This window comes from Ochotona princeps, chromosome 14 (genome assembly GCF_030435755.1).
Source record: "Ochotona princeps isolate mOchPri1 chromosome 14, mOchPri1.hap1, whole genome shotgun sequence".
Lineage (NCBI taxonomy): Eukaryota > Metazoa > Chordata > Mammalia > Lagomorpha > Ochotonidae > Ochotona > Ochotona princeps.
Window position 1 is genome coordinate 33,777,775 of NC_080845.1, and position 15,733 is coordinate 33,793,507.

A 15,733-nucleotide genomic window follows, 5' to 3' on the forward strand; every position below is an offset into this window, starting at 1 on the left:
CATATTAGCTTTATAGAAATATCACAAGCTTAGCCTGTATGTATTACAGTCCATTATGATCTCTAAGTAGGTAATTTCCCCTCCTAACATGAAATGAAAATTTTAGGTGGGCACACCAAGGCTCCCTTGTGGCTAGGTGTAGCCACATGACTAAGTTCAGGTAAATCGGATGTGAATAATATGTGTTTTTAAATATATAGCACAGCTGAATGTTTGCCTCTGTCCATGTCCCTACTTGCCTGGGCAGTGGAAAGGATGATAAAAGCCAGAATAGACTTCTCAGACCCAAGGTGGACAGCATGTGCCGAGGCTGGCAGAGCATTGAGAGTAAGTAAGCCTAAGATTCTGGTGATAACAAAGATATCCCCTGCAGCTGGATTGCTCATCTGGACTTTCACAGGGGAAATAAATATCGTGTTCACCAGGGTTGGTTTTTTGTTTTGTTTTGTTGTGTTTTTTTGGCTCTCTGTTCCAACATCTGTGATTGTTAACACCGGGAAAGGCTCTGAAGGAACCTGGCCAGAACATACAAAAATCTCTGCTGATAACCATGACACAAGGAAAGCAGTACTGGCTTGCCTCTGTTAGCCGTGTGACCTCAGCCCGGTGCCTTTATTTCCCCTGTGTTCCCTTAAAGCAAGATGGTTTTGTAGGGCTGAAAATAAATATTTTGTTTGTTTTCATTGGAAAGGCAGATTTACAGCCAGAAGGAGAGGCATAGAGAGAAGGATCTACCCTAGTGGCTGCAATGGCCAGAGCTGAGCCCATCTGAAACCAGGAGCCAGGAGCCTCTTCAGGGTCTCCTACACAGGTTCAAGGTCCCAAGGACTTGGGCCATCCTCAACTGCTTTCCCAGGCCATAAGCAGGGAGCTAGATTAGAAGTAGAACAGCTGGGACACACACCAGGCCCATATGGGATGCTGGCACTTGCAGATGGAAGATTAGTGTGCTGAGCTACTGTACTGGCCCCAACTGAAAATAAATTTTAAAACCTGAAAATGAGAAAAAGAACTGGTGTCAGTAGTAGTTCACTATATGCATATTCATTGTTAGAACAATTCACTAAGCATTTATAAAATATACACTATTATAGATATTTTATATTTTTATATTTATATATAGATATTTTATATTTATATAGATATGTTTATATTTATATATAGATGTTATATATTTATATATTTACATGTTATATATACTTTATATTGCTTATATATTTATATAAGCTATATTAAATTTTATGTGTTACTTTTTATACCAGCTTTGTTAGGTAAAATAATGAGATGATTATTAGCTTCAACAACTGCACCACTGAGAACATTTGCACAGGGTTAAGAATTCCCCATATACTTGTCTTAGTTGTTCTTAATGCTCCCAAAGGGTGTCATTATTATCTCCATTTTACAAAATAGGAGGTGTAAGGAGGCTGAGTGCCTTGTCTATCACATACATAGTAGTGAAACCAGAATACAAACTCTTGGGCCTAGGATGCAGATATTCATCCACAACTGTCTTAGCTCCAAAGAATCAGTGATGATAATCAGTGGCCATTTGGCTGTCTCAATCATTGCAACTATGAGGCATCATTATTTCAAATGAATAAACAGCTCTTCCTGATTTGCTTGCGAGGTTAAGATGACATGTGAAGCCATCATTGTGAATCATCCTAGGAACGCGGGGACAATGAAGCTAATGATGAAATACACCTGCCAAATACTGAAAGCACGCTATGCTGCTCTCGAGAACCCGGTGTGATCCAGCAGTTCTGAACAATGTTGTCACTGGATACACCACGGACTGTGCCTTCTGAGCTTGGCAGGTGGCTGGGAAGTACAGGTGTCAGGCTCCAAGATGGGTCGTTTTTGCCTGGTGCACGTTGCAGGGACACACCAGCAAAGCTAAGCCCAATGGACTCTGAACACTGGCAACAAAATTAGAGCCACACCTAGGGATTTATCAACCCTTTTGCTGATCTGAACGTGAACTGCACAGCTAAATCCCTGTGCACAGCGCTGACTCTGTCTCCCAGGGTATTGCTTAGAGTTTGGCTGAGCACAAATGGAAACATCAAACCTTGTTGAAGTCAGCACAGAGAATTAATCTCTAACAGTGAGGAAAGAATTAGTTTTACTCTGTAAGATAAATAAATGTACAGTATAGTAAAGGCAGGGATGTTTAGCTCAGCAGCTTTTTGCGGGAGACAGCTTGAGGAAGGGACATTGTGGATTGGTGACATACTGGATTGCCTCCGGATCTTGTGTAATTATGAGATGCTTTGGATTTTTTCTTTTTTTTTTTTTCAAGTTTTTTTTTAAAGAAAATATGTATTTATTGATTTGAAAAATCTAGAGAGAAAGTGAGACCTTCAATTTACTGGTTCATCCCTTTAAATGGCCAGGGTGAGGCTAAGCCAAAACCAGTAGCCTGGAACTCTGTCCAGGTCCAACATGGGTGGTAGAGGCCCCCAAAATCTGAACCATTCTCTATGCCTTCTCGGGCACCTTAGCTGGGAGCTGCATTGGAATTGGAGCAGCCGGGTCTTGAACCAGTACCACAAGCACGGCTAGTATTACAGGTGGTGGCTTAATCCATTGTGTCACAACAATGATCCCATAAGTCTGCTTATTATGTGAGATTTTTAATGCATAACTATTCATTGAGAAAAGTTTAAAAAAATACATTGTCTTTTTTCAGTTCTTGAAAGTGTAAGTAGATTATTGCAGTTGAAACAAAATCAGAAACCATCTAAATCTTTATTTTTTATAAACATGTATTTGTTTATTTGAAAGGCAGGGTGAGAGAGAGAGAAAAAGAGAGAGAGAGAGAATCTTTCATGTGCTGACTCACTCCCTAAATGCTGCAAGGGCTGGTAGCTGGGTCTTTCTGAAGCCAGGAACCAGGAGCTTCTTCCAGGTCTCTCATGTGGGTGCAGGTACCTAAATTCTTGGGCCAGCTTCTGCTTCTTTCCCAGGTACGTTAGCAAGGAGTTGGATTGGAAGGAGAACACCTGGGACTCAAACCAGAAGCTTCCCCCATGGTGGTTTTACCTGCTGTGCCACATCACCGACCATCATCTCAGTCTTTAAAATCACTGTGAAATAAGATTCTGCATTTTTCACTACCTTTTGAATTTTGTTTTATTTTTATCCCAACACTGAATTTCATGCTTTTTCTTCCTTTAAATGTGGGCCATGCATAAATCACTTTCTTAGAATTACCACAGGGCCCACTGAACATTGCTCTGAGGCAAAGGAAGTGGAGTCAGAGAGCATCCCTCAGCCCTAGCCCAACATACATAATGAAACTGTGAGAACTGATTCCAACATTTCATCTTGGAGCCCATGCCACTTCCTGCTTCCCCTTTCCCACAGCTCTAGAAATTTCCACCATTGCAGGTATCGACCAATAAAATGTAATTTCATGGCATATTACCTGAGAATCCCACCTCCTCAATCTCTCACAACCCTTCCCCCTAGTCCCCACCCATCTACCCGTGGTTCAGATAATCTCAGTCACCAGTCCCAGGGGCCAACACACAGCCCCTCCCTTCTCCTTCCTCCTCTCTCTTCCTTTCCCCTTTTTACCTGACTCTTTCCCATCCTCCATCTGTCCTTTTCCCCTGACCTGCCAGCCCTCAGCCAGCCACCTTAGCAGGAGATGTTCCCGCCCCGCCACCTCTCTCATTCCTACCCTGTTGAAATAAAGGACCTCGTAATATCTCACTGTGTCCGGGATTTTGGCTTGCAGTAAACTTATGAAAAGAGGACGTGGCTGTGAGAATTAGCTGTGCGTAAGAACATAAGAACCTTAAGTGCATTTAAAACCTAACAGAAATGAGGAAAGCTATTGTGTTAGAAATTCCTTAGCAGCAACTAAGACTACCAAAAAATCATAAAACTTTATGAAATAAAGCTTGAAAAGTAGTCATTTCTTTTGTTTAGTGCATCAATCTTTCACTTGTTTTACAGAAAGAAGATTGAATTGCAAAATGTTGATACCTTTTCCAGTACTCACTTTGAGGTGAAAAAGATGGACCCAGAGGGGCACAGGTGGGGAGGATGCCCTTGCATAGGAGCTACTCCCTCTAAGCAGCGCAACTTTGCCAAGGCAAGAGGGGCTAGGAAGGTTGGCCTTTCTCTAAATTTCTTGCCCACTGGGAGTACTAACTACAGTCTTGAATCAGGAAATTCCCGTCTCATGCTGGGAAGCCTGCCCCAGGTAAAGGACATTTGCTGACTTCTGAAGAGATGATGCGACCTGGTTCCCAGCAAGGACTTCAGACAGCTCCAGACAAGATCTCCTTCTTCCTACTCTCAAGCCCTCAAGCTTCAGAAAAAGAAATGAGACAACACGCAGCCCACACATTGCTGTCCGCAGGGGTGACATAGTTTTCAGGAAGAACCTGCAGAGAAACCACAGTAGATTAGAGAAACGGAAAGGTCTTTCAGGCCTGCCCAAAAGACAGCTCAAGCCAAATGAAAATAGAGAGCATTTGAAGCTGGTGAACGTGCCACGGGGATAGGAGGGGAAAAAGGGAAACAAGAGAGAAGAAAACGAAAAAGGGAGCTGGAGATGGAAAAGGAGAGGCAGAGGAAGAGAGGGAGAAAGGAAAAGAAAAAGACACCAAAGAAAACAACCTGGAAGGAAATAAGAACCAAAAGACAAGACACAGATTGCGTTGCATGAAAGAAAAGCTTCACAAAATATGACATTAATATGATCAGGGCCCAGCGTGGTAGCCTAGCGGCTAAAACCCTCTCCTTGAACGCACTGGGATCCCTTATGGGCGCCAGTTCTAATCCCAGTCAGCCCACTTCCCAACTAGATCACTGCTTGTGGCCTGGGAAAGTAGTCAAGGATGGCCCAAAGCCTTGGGACCCTGCACAGATGTGGGATACCCAAAAAAACTCCTGGCTCCTGGCTTGGGATTGGCTCAGCTCCAGCAGTTGTCGCTTGGGGAGTGAATCATCGGACAGAAGAGCTTCCTCTCTGTCTCTCCTCTTAACTGTATATCTGACTTTGCAATAAAAATAAATAAAATCTTAAACAACAACAACAAACAAGGGATCAGAGGCAAAACCTCCTTTCAGAAAAAGGAGAAAATACAGCTAAAGAAACCAATCTGAACCAAAATAACATTGATTTTTCTATCAGCTTTTTTTGCTACCCCCCCCCCCCCCGCCCCCGAGAGATAGATTTTTCAAAGGAAACCTCACCTATAAAAGAACATCAAGAGACAGGGAACATTGAAATGCTGGGTACAGGGCAATAGGAAATGACTTGCATTAAGAAAGAATGAAGAAACAAATGAAAAATGGAGGCAGACTAGTAGAGAAAGAATCAAGGAAGAGAAGTAAGCAGTGGAGTGGAGTCCGGGTAAGCCACAGCCAGGAAGGGGTTTTGTAAAATGTGAATTTTAGCCCTCTCCCTTTTGGGGTCTGTGACATAATTGTCCTTCCCATCCCTCCCTGACCTCCAGGACACAGAATCTTCAAGGAAATTGAAGTTGTTCATTATGGCTTTTTGTGTGCTTGGTTTGGTGGATGCAGAGGCAGCTGGAAGAAATGCTGCAAGCAGGGAAATTCACTGAGGCCAAGCAGCATGAGTAGGTGTGGGGATCAGAGGACAGCAGGGACATGGCATCAGGCTTTGGTTTTTCATAAGGCTAATCTTGCTATGTATTTGCCATCTGCCAAGCTGAATTTATGAAATTTGAGGTCTAGCTGGATAAGAAGTCACCAGTTTGTAGATTTCCTATGGTTCTTTCAATAGTAGGAGGAAAGAAGTAAGAGCTCCAAGAACAGAAGCAGGACCATGAATTTTCTTGTGTTTCTTTTTTTTTTTTAAAAGATTTATTCATTTTTATTACAGCCAGATATACACAGAGGAGGAGAGACAGAGAGGAAAATCTTCCGTCCAATGATTCACTCCCCAAGTGAGCCGCAACGGGCCAATGCTGAGCCGATCTGAAGCCGGGAACCTGGAACCTCTTCCGGGTCTCCCACGCGGGTGCAGTGTCCCAAAGGTTTGAGCCGTCCTCGACTGCTTTCCCAGGCCACAAGCAGGGAGCTGGATGGGAAGTGGAGCAGCCGGGATTAGAACTGGTGCCCATATGGGATCCCGGGGCGTTCAAGGCGAGGACTTTAGCCGCTAGGCCACGCCGCCGGGCCCAAATTTTCTTGTGTTTCAGCATGACTTGCTCCACCCACGCTCCTCCCATGCCTCGTTAATGCCAGACTTGGGTCAGGTCTGTTTTGCTTATTGGTTCAATGTCTCCAACCAAAACAATTGGAGTTCACTCTTTGAGTTCATTCCTGCCAGGACTCTAGCCCAGTCTTCCCGAGAGAAGCATGGTTCTATGGCACTAGATATATCAATCCCACAAGGAAATTTCTTTTTCTTTCTGGTTGCTTCTGAATCTTAGTAGTAATGCTCATATACAGAAGACACTGGCTTTTTGGACTGCTACAAGTGTAATATATTCTACAGGTGTACCCAGCAGGTCTTGGTATTCCCTGTTGTAGTGAGTGGTTCTGCTGCCTGCCTGGTCATCAGGCTGCAACCCGACATGGTTGTTTTCATCACCTGCTGTTCCAGAACTTCAGTGGCAAAATGGATCTCATAGGCACCATAAACAGTGCCCTTCCTTTGGCTTAATTTCATGTGGATGACCTCATCTAATTAGAGCTGGTGGTTCTACTGTGATTCTCTTATCAAACTACTCATGAATGTGGAAGATTTGCATCTCTTGTAACTTGGTTCCATAGAGGCTTGAGCTGCCCCCTTAACATCTATCTCTCCTTCACACTCAGAACGTCACCAAGTCTTGCTGATGCCACTTGTGAAATATCTCACACATTTGGTCTGCTACTACTTTGGAGGAATCCTGACCTTCCTTCATGTGCCCAAATTGTTATAGTAGCCCCGTAACTGGTTCTTTTTTTCCCCTCGGTTCTTGTTATCCTTCTGGTCTTCTGGGGTAGGAAAAGGAGAGGACCTCTCTTTGATGTCAAACTACATCAGCTCTGGGGGAAGGGGGTGGTCATTTGATGACGTCTTAGAGACCCTGATGCAAGCAAGAATGATCAGAGGGTATTACTTTAGTGGTCTGATAGTTCTGAAACATTGTCAGCTTTGTTGAGAAAAATCTTGATAGTTGTAAGACATTGTCAGCTTTTTTGACAAAAATCTTTTCAAGGTCTGTTCACTGACAAGTTCCCCTCAGTGTGCATCCTTCAACCCAGATACTTGCTGTCAAATCTGGCCTGGAGAGTGTTCTGCTTTCCATCCTCTGATGAGGCACTCATTGTTCTCTGCTGGCCTCAGTGAGCTAGCTGTCATGTCCTCTGTGTGCATCTGGGTATGCTCTCCACTGTACAGGCATCAGCAACCGAAAAGACATAGTCCCAATACATGTATTCCAAGGCTGGGCCACATATCTTGTGATTTTTCCCTGTAGCTGGGATTTGAGTCTATCTAGTTGGGATGCCCCCCAGGGAATCTTGATAGAGGTGACCTCAGACTCTACTTTTGTGTGTGCCAGCTATTGCAGAGTCAGGACTGGTCCCCTACTTGCATCAGCCAACACACATACTGGTGGATGCAACTGTCTGATCAGTCCCACTCCCTGCCCCTATCTCTCATGTGAACTGGCAGGTTCTGCCTAGCCCAGGCCAGCCCATCATAGACCTGATCTTCATATATACCAGCAGGAGCCATGGCCTAGTCAGGGCGACCCTCAACAACTCCTACGAGACCTGCCCCCAGCCCTGGTTTTTGAATATGTGGCATGTGCTGTGGCCTAGCCTTGTTTGTGCCATATCCCATCTCACTCTCATGCATACCCATAGGTGCTACGACTTAGCTCAACTCAACCTGTCCCCAAACTTGGCCCAAATGTATGCTAGTGGATGCTGCTGCCTTGACCTTCCTAACACACCCCAGCCCTAGCTCTTATGATCACCAGCAGGAGCTACAGCCCAGCAGATGAGTGCCCATAGTTCCCCTACTAGACCTGCTCCCAGTCCTGGAACTTGTGCCTGCCTAGGGATACTATGGTGCAACCAGACATGACACACACCTAGTCCTGGCACTTGCCAGTGAGTATTGTGGCCCAGTCTGAGATGGCCCACCCCCAGTCCCAGCTCTTGCAAGCTGGGGCAGCAGCCCAGCCCAACCTGGCTCGCCCCCGGCCCTCATGTGAACTGGTATGTGTTATGGTGTATGCAGGTCCAATCTGTCCTGGCCTGTACCTTGTCCTGGCTCTTACGTGTCCCAGTGTATGCTGTGGGTTGACCCTGCCCAGCTTGCCTCAAGACCTGGCTATCATGTGACCCAGTAGCCAAAGCCTATCCTGGCCTGTCCCACACTTACTCTTTCTCTTGTGAGTGCCAGCAGGTGCTAGAGCCTAGCCCAATCTGGCCTAGCCCCAGACCTGACCTACACACATGTTAATAGGTGCTGCAGCTTTGTGCAATAGCCTGGTCTGAATAGAGGCCTGACTCTTGCCTTCACCAGTGGGAGCTGCAATCTAGCAGGAAGTCTCCAAAGTTCCACTACCAGGCCCATTCCCTGCCCCGGATCTTGTGTGTGCTGGTTGGTGTCTCAACGAGCCTAGCATGGCTCACCCACAGTCTCAGCTCTTTTTGGCAGGTGTCACAGCCTAGCCCAGCCAGGCGTGACCCCATACTGTTCTGGCTTTCGTGCATGCCAGTGGGTGTTGGGAGTTTGACCCAACCCTGTCTGTTCCCAAACCCAGATCACACAATTGCTGGGGAGTGCTGTAGCCTTGTTTGGCCTGGCCCAAACCCAGCCTCAGCTCTTGTGCTCCCCTACCCTGCGGAAAATAAGGGAGTTCTCCAAGTTTACCTACCAGATCTCATGCATGCCAGTGGATGCTGTAGCCCTTCTTGGCATGGTCTGCTTTCAGTCCCAGCCTTTGCATATGCCAGCAGATGTACAGCCTTCCCAGCCCAGTCTCCTCCAAGCCCTGGCTCCCATGAATGTCAGTTGAGTTCCAAGTTCCAGCCTGGCTTGGCCTGTCACCACTCCCAGCTCTTGCACAAACTGGCAGGAGCTGTATTCTCCCAGAGATGATCCAATAAGTCCCCTACATAATCTACCCCAGATTCAATTCTCTCATGTTTTGGTGGATGCTGCAGCTCAGCCTGTTGTGGCACATCCTTGTCCTAACATTCACAGGCAGGTACTGTGGCCTAATCCAACCAGTCATGCCCTTTAGCCCCAGCTTTCACGTTTGCCAATGGGTGACTGTAGATGCTACTTAGCCCAACTTAGGTCTTCCACATGGGCAGGTGTTTTGGCTGGATGCAGACATGTCCTCCAGTTTCCCTCCTCTAAATTACCCTGTCTCAGTTCCTTCATCTACCTGAAAGTGTGGTGAAAACCCCAGAAGTCATCCCTCCATTGTCAAACATACCCTCAATCACTCTAACTACAATATATCCCCAGACCCACTTTTCTGGGCAATCTGCACCTGGGGGCTGGGGTAGTACGTTTTGGCATGGTGTTCCCTGCCTTCCTCACATACCTCAAAACAAAACAAAACAAAACAAAAAATTAGGATAGGCAAACTTACTGGCATATGGGTATAGTTAACACAAACTTGGCCTTAGCCAGGCCCAGAATACTTGCCAGCTATTGACTGTCTTTCTCCTAGCAGTGTAACATTTGCCTAGGTACAAAGCCACCTAGGCAGCTTTCTCCAGTTGGGAGTAACTTTTAACCTCCAAGTTCTTCCCTTCCTAACCTGACCTCTGTGTTGTTGGGCAAGTTTTGTTTTTGTAAACAACCATATTACTCTGTAAAACCTAATGCACTGCTTCCAGGAATGTAAACATGTAAACCTTGAAGCTTTCCCAGAACATTCCATGTTGCTTTATACCGTCTCCTGGGTGATGAGACCATGCATCAAAATGTGTCATGACATGTGCTACTTAAGGAACCACCACACAGGGCTAGACCTTGTTCTCTCATCTCTATCTACTTTCCCTAGCTGGCATTGTCCATTGCAGGGCTTCAGTTTTGTGTATTTGACTACCTAACTGAATTTGTTATAAGTTCTTTTTTTTCTCCACTTAAAAAAAATAATACAATTCCATAGGCTCTGGGACTTCCCTTATTCTTATCTCCCTACCCCCCCACCACTGATTTCCCCTATATTATTACAGTAGTATAGTCCTTCATAAGTGGTCATAAGTCCATAATTCTGCTATTTAAGTGTATCGTGACATTGTGGGTATGGACAATGTCAAGTCCATCTTTGATTTTGAAGTAGAGATGTATACCGCATTGTATCCTCACATCTGGATATGATAGTCTCTATTACACAGTTACTACACATCCCCTTAAATGAAAAGGCATAAAACAAAATCAACAACAGGAATAAAGTTAAAAATTTTTCAACACCATGGAGGTAAATAACATGCTATTGAATGACCAGTGTATCACTGGAGAAATTATAAAGAAAGCAAAAAAATCTTCCTGGAGAGAATAATGCTGCTGCATGAGCTATGAACCAGCAAAGACATTAATTAAAGAAACTGTTTTGAAGAAATAAAAATAAGAATAAAAAAACCCATGGGTTGTAGCAAAAATAGTATTAAAAGGGCTATTGATTTTATATTTTGCAGGAAGGTTGCCTTATATCAGAGAGAAAAATATGATATTTGTCCTGGGATTTACTTATTTCACTGAGACTAAAGGTCTTTAGTTGGGACCATTTGGTTGGTTGTAAATGGTAGAATTTCATTATTTTTAATGGCTGAGTAATATTCCATGGAGTAAGTGTACCATAGCTTCTTTATCTTTGGACAGACATCTGGATTGTTCCCATGTCTCTGCTATTGTAGATTGTACTGCTGTAAATATAGGATTACAGATCCCTTTCTCATATACAGATCTCATTTCCTTTGGATATGTTTCCAGAACATATGTATCTCAGAAGTGGGATAGCTGGGTCATACGGCAGGTTTATTTGCAGTGCTCTTAGCACTCTCCATAATGACTTCCATAGTGGGAGTACTAGCCTACACTCCCATCAACAATGAAGGAAGTACCTTTCTCCCCACATCCACACCAACAGGTGTTGTTAGCAGAGTTCTGAATGTAGGCCAAACTCACTGGAGTTAGATGGAACCTCAATGTGGTTTTCATTTGTATCTCCCTGATGCCTAGGGAGCCTGAGCATCTTTTCATATGTCTATTAGCCATTTGAATTTGTTCTTTTGAAAAATATCTGTTCCGCCCCGGCAGCATGGCCTAGCAGGTAGTCCTCGCCCTGAATGCACCCCAGGATCCCATATGGGTGCTGGTTCTAATCCCAGCAGCTCCACTTCCCATTCAACTCCCTGCTTGTGGCCTGGAAAAGCAGTCGAGGACAGCCCAAAGCCTTAGGACCCTGCACGCACATGGGAGACCTGGAGGAGCTTCCTGGCTCCTGGCTATGGATCAGAGCAGTACTGGCCATTGCGGTTACTTGGGGAATGAATCATTGGACAGAAGATCTTCTTCTCTGTCTCTCCTCCTCTCTGTATATCTGACTTTCCAATAAAAATAAATAAATCTTAAAAAAAAAAAAAGAAAAATGTCTTTCAATTCCTTCACCCATTTCTTCACAGGGTTCTTTGTTTTGCTGTCACTGGGTTTCTGAAGCTCTTCATAAATCTTGGACATTAGTCCCCTATCTGTTATACTGTGTGTAATATTTTCTCCCATTCTGTTGGTTGCTTTTCCACTTTTTAATTGTTTGCTGTGCAGAAGCTTTTTAGTTTGATTGTCCTAAGTTCCTTTTTAAGGGTTCTGTTAATCTTCACAAAATAAAATAAATGAAATAATGTTTTTTTATTTTGAAAGCTAGAAAATGAATACTCAGAGAAAGGAAATATGTTGTGTAGTCACCAGCTTGATTGTTTGATGGAATCTACACACAGGACTCCGCCTTCAAACATTATAATTCAATGCATCATTAACTGTATCATAAATATTGAAATCAGGGAAACTGAAATTACTTGCTTGACCTAATAATACCAATAGGAGTGCTACTGCTATGGGATAGAATTATTTATTCAGGTAAAAATAAATCAGCCATCTGAGTAATTCTAAGCTTCTTGAATAATAGAGATGGGTGGGATTTTGGAGGTTATTCAGCCCATTCACCTCTTTTTTTCTGCTTGATCATGGGATGCGTTCGTTAGCTTGTTTTCATAGAAAAATTCATATTTAGCTTCAAAACAACTATTATAGCCTTTTCTGAGTGATGATGAAAAATGAACCATATTAAAGTTCACCTTTTGGCTCCTGCTGTGTTTGACAACCTTGACCTACTGTCGTGACTCTCTTTTGAGACGTGCTTTGTGAGACACCAGCTGTACCTCTTTCCATTTGAGTTTCAACTACTCTTACTTGACATTGTCTTTTAGAGTCTCAGGCCATCTCAGCCACCTCAAATCACGCTGGTTACATACTAAGCCTCATGATATTTACTACCAAACTGGCCCCATTTCAATGACTGGCACCATTATCGACCCAATTGTTCAAGTTGGAAGCTTAAAAGGCATCCTAGATCCACTGCTCTCTCATTTCCTGCATCTGACCATCATCATAACCTGACCTATATACCTTCTAAATAGCCCTGGTCTCTGTCTCTGCTGCCACTCCAGTCACCACTTCATCTCTTTTCTAGAACATTGCAGCAACCCAGAAATGGATTTTTTTTTTTGCTCCCATTTGTTGTTCTTTCCAATTTGTTCTTCAGAGTACAGAATAATTTTTTTTTTGACATCCAGATTCAGTTATATGCCTCCTCGCTTAACATCCAATAATGGCTTCTCATTTTTCTTGGAATGAAGTCAAAATGCCCTCAAGCTGTTGCATGGACCTTTCTGTTTTCAGTGCCTGACATACATCATGTTCTCTTCCATCATAACACCTGAGAACATGCAATTTCCTCTGTTGGAACACTCTCTTCTCCTTTTGACCTAATTAATCCAGACTCTGATTCGTACAAGAACTGAAAGATAAAGACTATGTCATCTCCTCACATTCAGGTGGGCACTTAACGTTAACCTGGACAAGTAAGTAAATCTCTCGTGAATGCTACAAAATCACAACGATGATCAGAGATTCTTCTTTGCTGGGCCGAGTTGAAAGTTCGGCATCATAATGGCAAGTATCCTGGGGTGAGAGAGGCACTCATTTGTTCCAGTTGCAGTATTGGCTGTGTTTAGCCTCCATGGCTCCTGCTTTCGCCAAGTTCTCTGCAATTGCTATCAATTCTGTGAACCATCTGATATTTTTCTGGAAAGTTATCTTTTTTATGCTTAACTTTACCAGTGTCTGTTTCATCTGTATAAATAAAAATCCTTATGAGTACAGGGAAGCTCTTTGATTAATAGGTGTTCTGTCTTCAGGAAAAAAAAAAATGTTTTGGGACTCTGTTACCCACTCTTGTATTCAAACAACCTGATTCCATAATGGAATACAATTAGTACACCAGAAGTGATTTACAAGTGAAGACAAACCTCTCTTTATACTTCAGAAAGAATTTGCTCAGGTAATTTTTATTGCAGTCCTGGTTTTGTACTTAAAGAGCACATGCCTTGTCTTATCATCTTCACACACTCTGCAGACTAATATGTATGAATCCAAGGATGTGTGTTGCTTAGATGGGAGCCACAGATTAGCTTTCCAGCGGACGATCATCTTAACTGCATGTGCCCGATTCACGTTTCTCTCCTGTCTCCCCTGTCCTGATCCCAAGGATCTAAAGGTCACATGTGTGGATTCTTTGAACCATGTTTATTCAGTTCATTCTATTCTTTCTCTGAGTAAAGGGTGTGTACCTATGACTGTCATATTAGTGATTTGAATTGTCTAGGGAAGTCAGCAGAGAAAACATGAGAAATATATGTATATATTGCATTTGGTGCAGCAGTTTAAGTTACTTCTTAGGACACGTGCATGCCAAATTAGAGTACTTGGTTCAAGTCCTGGATTCTGTCTTCTCAACCAGCTTCCTGCTAATGTGTACTCAGGAAACACAGGAACCTTACCATCCACATGGGAGAAACTGAGTTCCCAGCTCCTGGCTTCAGCCTGAACTGCCCGGCCATAGTGGGCTTTGATAAGTGAAGTAATAGATGGGAGGTCTATTTCTGTCTCTCTGCTTTTCATATTAAATGTAAAATAAATAATAAACATAGAGATATTGTCATCACCTCTATTCTGTGAGCATTGTAGGGTTTCCTTTTCTTTTTTTCTTTTCTTTTTTTTTCTTTTACCTTCCTATACAATGAAAACACAGAACATGAGGTAGTCACTTAACTTAGCAATGAAAATGCAGGTGGAGATGTATGTATCCCAGATTGTTATGTCTGGGTTTGATACCAGCACAGCAGGTAATGGCTCACTCAGTACTTAGCCCACTGATCCCCACGTGGGAGAGCCAGATCATTGTTGGCTAAGCCTGATCCACCCTTGACCATTGTAGACATCTGTGGAGTGAGCCAAATGTTAGGAATTTTGTCTCTGTCTCTCCTCTATGCAAATAATGTTAAAAATACAAACAAAACCAAAAAATTACTGAGGTAAGAAAATAAACCCCAATAGTTGGAAGTGAACCATTTCCTAAATATAGCAGCTATATAGTCGTGAATCACTACCATGGTCATGATACAGTACATTTCATCCCCAAGCAGCACTGTGCCCATCACACTTACTCCTTTCATTCACTCCTGGGTCCTGACAAAGATTGATTTGCCTTCTATGCCTGTAGGTTTGCTCTTTCCAGTAATTAATATAAATAAATAGTTTATGTGTCCAATTTCTTTTGCTTAGTATAATGCTTTTGAAATTCATCCATGCTGTTGCTCGTATCAATAAATTGTTCCTTTTTATTGCTGAGTAATATTCCATTATATAAACATAGTAAAATTTGTTTTTCCCATTTACCATCAAATTCCCCAGAGTTGTTTCCAGGGTTTGAACATTATGATCAAATCTTTTGTAAGTGATTATAATCTTTACATTTTCATCTCTCTTGGGATGTGTAGCTGAACTTTTAAAGAAATATTCACACTGCTTTTTAAAGTAGCTATTCTTTTTCTCAGTCTCTCAAGCAATATGTGAGAGTTTGGTTGTTAGCACTTTATATTTCCCTCTTTTATAGTTGCCTTGTGGGCTTGGTTTGTTGGTGGTAATGGCTTTCTTTATTTAGGTTGATGTTGAATGATGATGTTGAATACTTTCTCCTTGCTTCTCAGCATCTAGAATTGTCCTTTAGGTGAAATCTTCTACATATTTGTAAATTAGAGTGTTTGTCTTCTTATTAAATTGTAAAAGGTTATTGTTGCTAAAAAACAAAGCCTTCTGGCATTTTGGCTATGATTGTGTTGATTCTATAGATTAAAAAATCCTCATCTTGATAATGTTTAGCCTTCTGATCCGCAAGTATGCTCTGTCTCTACTAGGTAGACCTTTGGTTCCTCTTGGAATCTTTAATTTCTCAGGGTATAAATCTTAAGTATTATTTTATGAAATGTTTCCCTGAGTATTTAATTTTTTATATTGTACACTATATTTTTAATTTCAATTTTAATTATAATATATTGGAATACAAGTATTTAATATATTGATATTTTATTCCAAAAGTTTGCTATATTTGTTATTTCCATTAACTTTATTGCCTATAGATGAAGATGGTTTTAGTTTTTC